Consider the following 10,157-nt stretch of genomic DNA (forward strand, 5'->3'; position numbering starts at 1 on the left):
ACGTTGATTTTTAAACCCTTAGGTGTTTTTAACGTTGATAATGGTAAAATTATGGTACTAAAAAGAAGTTTAATTTTGATAGTAGTTTGCCCTGCATTTACCTCTCTGCCACAAATGGATTAAAAAAAATATGCTTTAGGCCACAACCTGATCTTAAATCTATCGTAGAACAATGTCTCAGGCATCAGGTAACACAGTAACAATTTTCTCTAACTTTCAGCAACTGTTCTTAATGCAAAAATTACAACTTCATCAATTATAATGCTTATCCCATTTCCATCGCTATGCTAATGCACATTTTTGCTGCCATCTCTCAAATGTCAAGTGTTGTGTTAGCTATCACTGATTTATATTAACTTCCCTGCACTGGGCTTAATACTACATAGTACAAAAACTACTATAAATACTGACTTTCAGTAGATTGTTCACTTTAAACTGCTTTAGCTGTAAATTTATATTTAATCCCAAAATGCAGTTTTAATCTGAGTTTAATGTAATGAAGCAATAAGATTGCATTTAGTCTAAAGTCACAGTAAAACTAAAATGACAATTTAACTTTAACTCTGACTATTTAAAGTTTGGTGAAACTGATTAATAAGTAAATAAACCTTGATTTAATTTGCTCTTAAAATCAATCTCTGTATGTAATCTACATCTGTATGTAATCCACATTAAGACATAACATGTTATTCTGGCTACAAAAACAAGTGCACACTGTAATGAACATCACTGTCACGTCTCCAAAAACGCACGGGGTTGCAGTTGGACACAGAAGCAATATGTACAGGCATGTAAAGAGCAGCATCAGAAGTTCCACATAACACACCCACACACGCACCTCCAACAGCCCACACTGCTTCACTCAGACTTTCGTTTTCAACTCACTGTTTTCCAGCAACACAAAGGAATGGAAAGTCTCTCGCGCTCTCGGCAGATGAGGAACTCATGCATTTCCTGTTTGGTGTGGTGGCTGGGAAGGCCTGGGGAATGCCTGAGCTATTCTCCTCCTTCCATTCTTCACTGCTGCAGTGATCTCGCCCTGCAATCATCCTCCATCTTACACACTACCCCCATCCAACATCCTTCACTCAAAACCCCCGAACAGCTGCTTTTCAACAGCCACCTCCTGAGACAATGACATTTTTTACAAGTGCTGCAAAATATAAGCAAAATATCAAATTGCGTTTATACTTCTACACACTGTGATCATTGCAGTATGTTAAAGAACATATATTATATAAGTGTAATGCAGCATAGCTCCAAAATAGTAATTTTATAGGAGAAGGGAAAAAAACATTTACTTTTAATGCAAGTCAAAGGAACCAGACTTTTTCCCCCAAAGCATTTTGGGCTGTTTCCTTTGGTGCATTCTTCATGAAATTTACACACAAGGACAACAGGTATTTTCAAATTTGGTCAAACACTGAAAAACAGCAAAAATGCAGATAAAAGTGTTTCTTCATACAGCAGTGATGTATCAATCAACAATACAGTCGGCCCATGATTCAATTTGATTCACGATACTGATGTTCTCCCCAAAATTCGAACGACACCAGAGCTGCGAGGCAGGAGGAGTAACTGAGTGAGTTGTTCAATGCTGCTGATTGCTTGCCACAACTGGTGTTTAAACGGTGCTGCTGCATTAGATGGCAAATTAATAGAATGTCCACTACCCATGATGCATTCTTACACCTTCACAATGCATACGGTCACAGCTTTGCGTTGTGATATCTCACGATGCCCTGCTACAAACTACCATTCACTCCTCAGTCCATCCAGTCCCTATATGGAAATTAAGCTGCAAAAACAGCATGTTTTGAATCCGATGATTCTATGATGCCACAAAAACCAACGTACTAATATAACTCCACCTATTCAGCCTCATTAATCATGCTGAATTATAAGGAGAGTTTCAGCCTGTGTTTTGAGTGACTCAGGATAGACGGCAGCCAATCAAAACAGAGGTTATCGACAAATATCTTTCTTGCACAGTAGCAAAAAACATTTTCAACCCTTTTATCCCTTACAATTAAACAAGCTTGTTTCTGAGACTTTGTGTGTGTGTGTGTAATATATATATATATATATATATATATATATATATATATATATATATATATATATATATATATGGCCTCTGTTCTGATTGGCTGCTCTGTATTCTGACTCATTCAAAATGCTGACAGGAGAGTTTCATTCTGCGTTTTGAATGAGTCAGAATACAGGGCCGCCAATTAGAACAGAGGTTGTTTACATGTATCTGTCTTAAGGGCAAATTGTAAATTATATATATATATATATATATATATATATATATATATATATATATATATATATATATATATATATATATACACACACATATCAATAGTAGTATGGCATAATCGTGTATTGTAGTATTGTAATAAGAATGAACAAGCAATGTTTAGTGACACAGTATGTTTTACAGTATTTGTACTTGAAGGATTTGAAGGATACCAATCTCACTTCTGCAGCACCTCAAACTCCCTTAGTAGTACTGAATGCAACTCCAAGTAACTTTGCTCATACAGTGTGTAGCGAGGGCTGTGTAGATCAGGGAGTGTCTGGAATGCACAGTTACCAAGCACACATACTGAGTCTAACACAGGGAGGTTGAGCAACACCTCCTTAACATCCACTCACTGCCAAACAGCCTCAGAAACGCCATCCTCACCTGTATCTACAGGGTAGTGCTGAAAAGCACTGACAACATCCAGTATCATTCAAAATTCAATATTTTTCTAAATATATTTTGGTAGGACAGCATTAACAAAGCTACTGAGCAACTTCCTGAGTATTTTATGCAAAAAAATGTCTTGCATATCTAATATGCAGCTTTTAAAATGACACCAAAAGAAACTTTATAATCCTGCAGGAATGCGGACCTTTAACACAAGGTGCTATACCAAAAGTGACGTGTATGCTTTAGACAGGAGTATGAGGTGTTTACCATACTTACCTATTTTGAGTTCAGGGATACAAGTCAGTGGGTCACAGAGGTGCAAGGCCACAGGCTCGGGGTGAGAGGAGAGGAATGGCAGCCTCTGCTCATACTGAAAAAGAACCACATGCGCAATCATTACCATCTTCATCAGAGTTGTGGTAATAATCTGAGTAGCTGATGAATTGCAATTCAAGATTTTCCCTTGATACTTTGAACCCTTACATTATTACTCTGTATTAATATCAACTGCTAGTTTAAAATGGCTGAACATCAGCTTAACATACCAATGGTCCCTACGAAATCGAGTAAATGCTGTAAGGCTACTTCTATAGCTTTTATACGTAATTTGCCAACTGTTACATGCAAGACATGCAACCAGCTCCTGCTGTCTTTAAGATGGTTGTGTAAACACTTTATTTGGAGTGCCAACTACTACAATGTGGTGGTGTCATGGTTCTTCCTGATCAAAGTCTGCATTCTGACGGGCTCTGGTTCATCTCATGGCTGAGAGACCGCAAGTTTGATCACAGAGCATACAGGCTACTGACGGACAGCCAACACTTCTAGGAACGTTCATTGCCAAACTGTCCCCTACCTCCGACTGCGCTCAATCAATGACAAAAGCAACAGGTCTTTTCACTGCATTACAAAATGCTAATACGCTCTGGAGTGGCGCAACTGTCTAAGCGTTGACCCGGTCATCAGGAGATCTAGAGCTCGATCCCTGGTGATGCTACAGCCGTAGCCGGGAGTCCAAGAGAGCACAACTGGCCTTGCTCTCTCTGGGTGGGTAGGATGGCCCCCCTTCTCCCCCCATCACTCAACATGATGCTAGTCAGCGCAGGCATCTGTTAGCTGATGTAATAGATCTCGCGGTTGGCGCTTTCTTCCGAGCGCGTTCGGCCGTCCCGTGATGTTGCGCGAACGGCAGTTCGAAATGAAGTGGTGGCTGGTTTCACAGGTTTCGGAGGAAGCCTGTGCTGCCTTCACCCTCCTAGTGTTGGTAGTATCGTGTGATTGGGGGAGTCCTAAGTAGCGGTTGGAAGTAGAGACGATTAAATTGGGGAGAAAATTTGGTAAAAATTTAAATTATCTCAAAAATAAATAAATGAAAAGAAAATGCTAATACTACTACAACTGCTACCACTACCACTACTACTGCTAAAAAGAATCTGTTTTATTTATATAGCACCTTTCACAGTTTCAGTTTCACAGCCTTTTGGCTTTATTTACTTATGAGGGGTTCCAATCAGTGCTAAATGTTCTCGAGGCCCAGAATAAAATTCCAGGCACATCACATTTAATGCACACATGAAGCCAAAGACATACCAAGATCTTTGTGAGCACCTGAGTAAGGCACAGCTCACTGCTATTACTCTATTACAGTAGCTGCTTATCTCGTTTATTCTACTAGCTACTCTCGAGGTTTACATTTAATTCGCTTGCTGTTCACATATTTTTTGCATATCAGTACAGCTGTTCTACCTCTTGATATTGACTTTTATTATTGTAGTTCATATTTCGCTCTACTTGCTGGTGTTTCGTTTTTTTTACTTGCTTTTGCAATAATTTTGGCAAAGAGGAACTTTCAAAAGTAATTCCTTTCATGTTCTTTTTAAGGAGACTTCCAGTTTGTATTTGCACATCTTGAAATAAACTTAAAACAACAATAATAATAATAAAAAAAAGTTTCAATTCAGGTTCAAACTGAATTGTGGCCCAGAAACCAATGTCTGAACCAAACCAAGAAAGAGTTGAACCTTTACACCTCTACTATGATCCAACTGCACCCTGCTAAAGCACTGTGATTTACACAGTCAGGGGTCTACATACTGAACAAGCACGCATATTGGTTCACAGATGCTGATAAGAGCAACTACTTTGGTAACTGAATGGCATGGAATCTTTTCATACTTGGTAGTATAAAACTAGTTTGGTCGATAGTTTAGCATAAAGGCATCGGATTTTGAGTCAGCCTTAAACATGAGGGATACCGCATCACAAGCTTATTGGGAATATCATCCTCATCAACCTCTTCCTTTCTTGTTCATTGCAAAATTAATAAAAAGCAAACAACTAGTGCTGTTTTTACACCTTATTTCTTTGCTTAGGTCCGAACCAGAGACTTTTTGTGACTATCTTTTTCATTTGGTTTGACTGGTTTCACATGGCAACGGCTAAAGCACAGCACATCATACGCGTGAGTGCATGTTTATTGGTCAGAAATTTGCAGGGATACAAGTGTTCTGTTTGGGCAAAGATGCAAGGGCTCACATTTGCCACCATCTGATTAAAAAAAAAGTCAGAATTTGCATGAAAACAGACACTTTAGAAAGCATCACCTTGCTTGACACCTGCTTCTTTATGATTGGTCTGTCATTTTGTCTGCAGCTTGTGCTGCAGAACATCCATCAAAATCAGGCGTTTTTTTAAGGCAACGTTTACACAACAGGTAAAAATGGCCCAAATCTGATTTTTTCACTAAATCTGATTTTTATGTTTGGCTGTTCACATCATCTTTAAAATGTGATCTGTATGCAACATCAGGCCAGCGAACACCTGTCGCTCCCGGAGCTTCACTTTCGTCCTCGCCAGCATCACAGGAGCCAACATGAAGTTCTAATGCTTGAGCTGAGCTGGGCTTGTCTCCCGCAATGTGTTTGAGTTTGCCGTGAAAAGGGCACGTTATTCGGCCATTTCTTCAGTTCATGTCCTCAGATTCTTTAAACTGTTCTCTGACGCTGCAGCCTGCAGTCTCCTCCGGCCTCGTTCGGCCGTTTAGTTTGACACAAAGTTGCGATGAGTCTCTTCTAATTTGTTGGTACAGAAACATCAGCTTAAATGTTTGTGAGTTTGTGAGTATGATAGACATCCCCAGAGAGGCCAAATTTACACAGGCAGCCTTACGGAAGAGACTAATTACCACAGGCTGCATGAGCGAGAGTGACATCATCTTGGTGTGCCAGTGTTTGGTGGGATGGTAACAGGAGAGCTCTGCCCGAAGCCCTCTTGTCCTTCTTGTTAAGCTGGTAAACTGAAACTTCCTCCCACTGCACAACACATCAAAGCCAGGTGGCCTGCCAAGTTTCCTTTTCTGGAAGAGAAGCAGCCAATGCCACCGGCACTCCTAAGACACACCACCACTGAGTGTATAACAGGAGTACAAAAGGGATTTAAAGAGAGAGAGGTGGAGGGCGTAAAGGGATAGAGAAGAGGATGGAGGATAACGCGGATGAGGGATGTGGGCAAGAGGGCCATGGAGAGAGGCAGATGGATGGGATTAGGGGATTACGTGTGGGCAAAGCTAGCTAATTCAATCCCAATCCCACACTTTGTGGCTAAGAAAAAGTAAATGTTCTGATCGTTTCCCAGTTCAATCTGTCTGATGCATCACTATTAGAGCCGAATTTTGGTAAAATATCTAATTGCAATTGATCTGACCAACATTACAACTAATTAACTTCTGTAAATTTTCTCCAGGGGGATTTTTTGACAAGACCAGCACATCCATTGTTTTTTGATGTGATTCAAGCTTGTTTGATTTTTTTTATTGAAGCTTGAGGCTTGACTACTGTTTGCCAGACTCACAGTTCACAAGCTCTGCATTATCAGATTACATTACTCCACTTAAAACTGTTAAAATTAAAACTGCAGATCTCCTGACCTGAAAATTGCACTCTCTAAATGTATAGATAGTTTTTGCATGCAACTGGCAGCTCGGTAGCTACCAAAAATGGTGCTTTCACGATGACAATAGCATAACTACAACAATGCAACAACAGACAACTATTTCATAGATGTTCTCTAAGCGGTGATCAGTGGTGTGAGGAAAAACCCATGTGGGTGTGCAAAATTATATAGACGTTCAAGGTGGATGGTGGTAGCTTTTAAGAGCTACTGAAGTACTGAGACATGGACTGAACAGGTTTGGTTCTGGCTAACTAAAGCACTGACTCAAGTTTATGCAATAATGCTTCAAATCTGAGTGAGTGACTGGTGTTAAAGGGGCAGAAAGACCCAATTAAACCAGCTTCTTGTTATCTGGATCTGTAGCTTGACTTGTTATCTTAGCAAGCAGGTTACATTAAACAATACTTAAACAATGCCACAAACCACACTGTATGCTTCAGCACCGATTAGTCAGAATGACACAAGTGTAGATAATAAAAACTCATTTTTAAGACTGCAAAAGTCAAGTGACAGGTGTTGGAGTGACAGAATTCAAACAAGTTCCTCAGAGTTTGGGATTGCAGCTTTTGGCCAAAAGTGCCCCTCATCACAGCACAGGCTTGGTTCCAGCTAGCTGACCCTAAAATGACTGATGTTGAAGTGAAAGCTGAAATGGAGTGTATTCTTTTCATGTGTAGTTGTCAGCTGTTGTTGAGCCACTAATCATGCTTAGTTTATCTGAGGTTTTTCCTGACTGCTTCATTCTATTGATGCCACCCATCAATGACCTCTCACACCACTGATCAGTGACACCGCTAAAATATAAACAGGTGAAATTTGTTTGAAAGCTCAGATATGAAAAAGTCATGGAACCATCACCATTTTTAAATACTACACTATACCTTACTACTGTTATGCCACCTAACCCTAGTTACTGGTCAAAAGAACTGGCTAAAATGTGCATTCCTCCAACATACTAACCACGTTTACATGCAGCATAATAATCCGTTAATAACAGAAATAGAATAAGTCCATCTAAACACCTCAATCGGAATAGTCTAGTCCAATAGCAGTCATTCGTAATAAAACATAATAGCCGTGTAAACGCCTGTATCCGATTACATTTCCAATTGGAACGTGTATGTACGTTCTGCGCATGCGTGTCGCATCACAGCAAAAGCAGAGAACTCAAACCATCTCTGGCAAAAGTTTATAATGTTCAACACGGCGGAGCAGAAGCTGGTCTGCAGAGGCGATGAAGTTTATTCTCTGATCTTTAAAGACGGTGGAGGGACGGACGTCCAGCTTATGTGTCTCAGAACTCGACGTCTTCCTCTCGGCATTCTTTAATACGTACACATGAAGGACGTTTTCCTGAATCTGACATAATTTAAAAGTAAATAAAAACACAAGCACACCAACAAACTCATCTCACTCTCACTGGACCTCACGTGACGCTGTCATGGTAACGTTTACTCCAAGTGGCTCTCCGCGCATGCGGATCGTTTTAGATCTGATTACTTGTAGTGCGCATGTGCATGTATTTTCCATCAGATTGTTAATAATAAAGCCATCGCGACTACTCAGATCCTAGAGTGCTGGCTTAATAATAGTTCCTAGAATTCATAAGGCTGCAGCTGGGGGGGAGAGAGCCTTTTCTTATAAAGCCTTCAAACTCTGGAATGATCTTCCAGAAAAGGTTTGGGACTCAATCTTTAAAACTAGGCTGAAAACTCACTTGTTCAGTTTAGCTTTTGGTAGTTAATTGTTCCCCCTTAGATAAAGGCAGCAGATCCAGGGGTCCATGGACACAGGGAATTACAGTAAACTGAGACACTGGTCGTCCTGCTACTCGCATGCGGTCACTCAGGTTTGCGGACGGTGGAGCAGAGGGATGCCAAACTGTTTCAGAGTGCTCTCGTGTCTGTGTGTCCTTCTGGTTCTCTCCTTTTAGTTAAGCTAAGCTCAGATCTGCCGGAGTCGTTAGCCACACTCTGGAAATATTCACATTCCCTGTTTTAGGTACAAACAAACAGAATAAAACAAATTCCATCTCCCTGCCTTTTTCGGAGTATACGACCTCCCACATGTCCGGCCAGACACTGAAGGACGACTGACTGTCGAGCTCTCTTGCTACCCACTTCAGACCTGCTGCCCACGACCCAGCTACTGCCACCTACCTTGGACTAGCTGCCCACCCTACATTGAGGTTTTCATGCACTCCTAGTTATTACTACTACTAATACTGCTGCTATTAATATTAGTAGTATAATCACTTGTAGGTAGTTTGACCAGAGGAGGATGGGTCCCCCCCTGTTGAGCCTGGTTCCTCCCAAGGTTTCTTCCTCAGCTCTGAGGGAGTTTTTCCTTGCCACTGTCGCCCCTGGCTTGCTCACCTGGGGGTTTCACATTCTTGTTAAACTTTGTCTTTACTGGAATTCTGGGAAGCTGCTTTGTGACATCAGTTGTAAAAAGCCCTATACAAATAAATTTGATTTGATTTAAAGTAAGACAGTCTTAATCTGTAATCGGAACATATTCAATCAGATTGGAAAAATCTTTGCATATAAACACAGACACTGATGCACACTAGTTTGACAGCTCGTCTGCACAGCTTTAGTCAGGGTTAATGTCTCGAGTCTTGTTGGATGAGACAAGAAAGTGCTCGAGCGTGCGAGTCGTGGACTCTGTGCTCCTGCATCCCGTGGTGAGTGGCACAGGCAAGTGCAGGCTGTTGGCAGGAGTTGACTTAGACAGCTATCACGTTCTGCTGGCTACACACTCCGCACCTCTACTGGATCTGTTTCAGTGAGAGTAAGGGGGGGTGTGTGTGTGTGGCGGTGGGGGGGGGGTTCTGCTGAGCTAGAGATCAAAATATGAGGGGTGGAGACAGGGACTGACTGGTTGCATGAAATTCAGAGAGAGAAGAGCTTTGGAAGAGCATTCCGGCTGAACTGGTTCTACAGCCCGCCCCTCTACATCTTAACTCATTCCTTCTCTTTAATACGTTCTGCTCTCTTTTTAGCTAAAGTTTGGCAAAAAATCTAATTTACTCCTGTTACACCAAACGTAGTACATCAGCCATGTTTGGCATCTAAAGTTCTTAGCTTTGCAAATGACCTAACAGGCAATGGAAACTTACTAGGCAGTCAGCATCAAGGAAAGTTACATAAATGGGAAAAAGTATGGACAAAATATCTGCTGCTACTGTTTCTAGCTTTACAACACATTTGTCTTTATAGTTGATAACAATGTACAGGAAACAACATGAGCAAGTTCATTTGACAAGGTTGTAATGACGTAAAGGTCACAGTGAAACAGTACATTCAAATTTAAAACTATCGTCAGAGTAAAGTGGGAAGGGGCTCGGCTTATGCCACTCCTGCACTCGTGCTCAAATTACTGGGCTCCTTCTCTCTTTTTAGGGTTGCTTATGAATTCCGTGGAGATTTATAGGGTTTATTTGATAGAGGCCTGGCATATAAGGCACTGTGGGAACTACTATTAGGCCAGTTTGTACAAT

At 41.0% G+C, this 10,157-nt stretch overlaps 1 protein-coding gene across 3 annotated transcripts in view; it reads right to left on the bottom strand.

Annotated features, from left to right (window-relative positions):
- Positions 1-10,157, bottom strand: part of rreb1b (ras responsive element binding protein 1b) — a 61,818-nt gene that overhangs the window by 31,098 nt on the left and 20,563 nt on the right. For 2 of the 3 annotated variants that reach the window (XM_037530926.1, XM_017725242.2), the window contains exon 2: positions 2,981-3,074. The gene's annotated coding sequence lies outside the window, so the exon portion shown is untranslated. Of the gene's footprint in view, positions 1-885; positions 1,099-2,980; positions 3,075-10,157 lie in introns of those variants that run through there. The other variant, XM_017725244.2, reaches the window with a different exon arrangement.

This window comes from Pygocentrus nattereri, chromosome 19, assembly GCF_015220715.1.
Source record: "Pygocentrus nattereri isolate fPygNat1 chromosome 19, fPygNat1.pri, whole genome shotgun sequence".
NCBI classification, from domain to species: domain Eukaryota; kingdom Metazoa; phylum Chordata; class Actinopteri; order Characiformes; family Serrasalmidae; genus Pygocentrus; species Pygocentrus nattereri.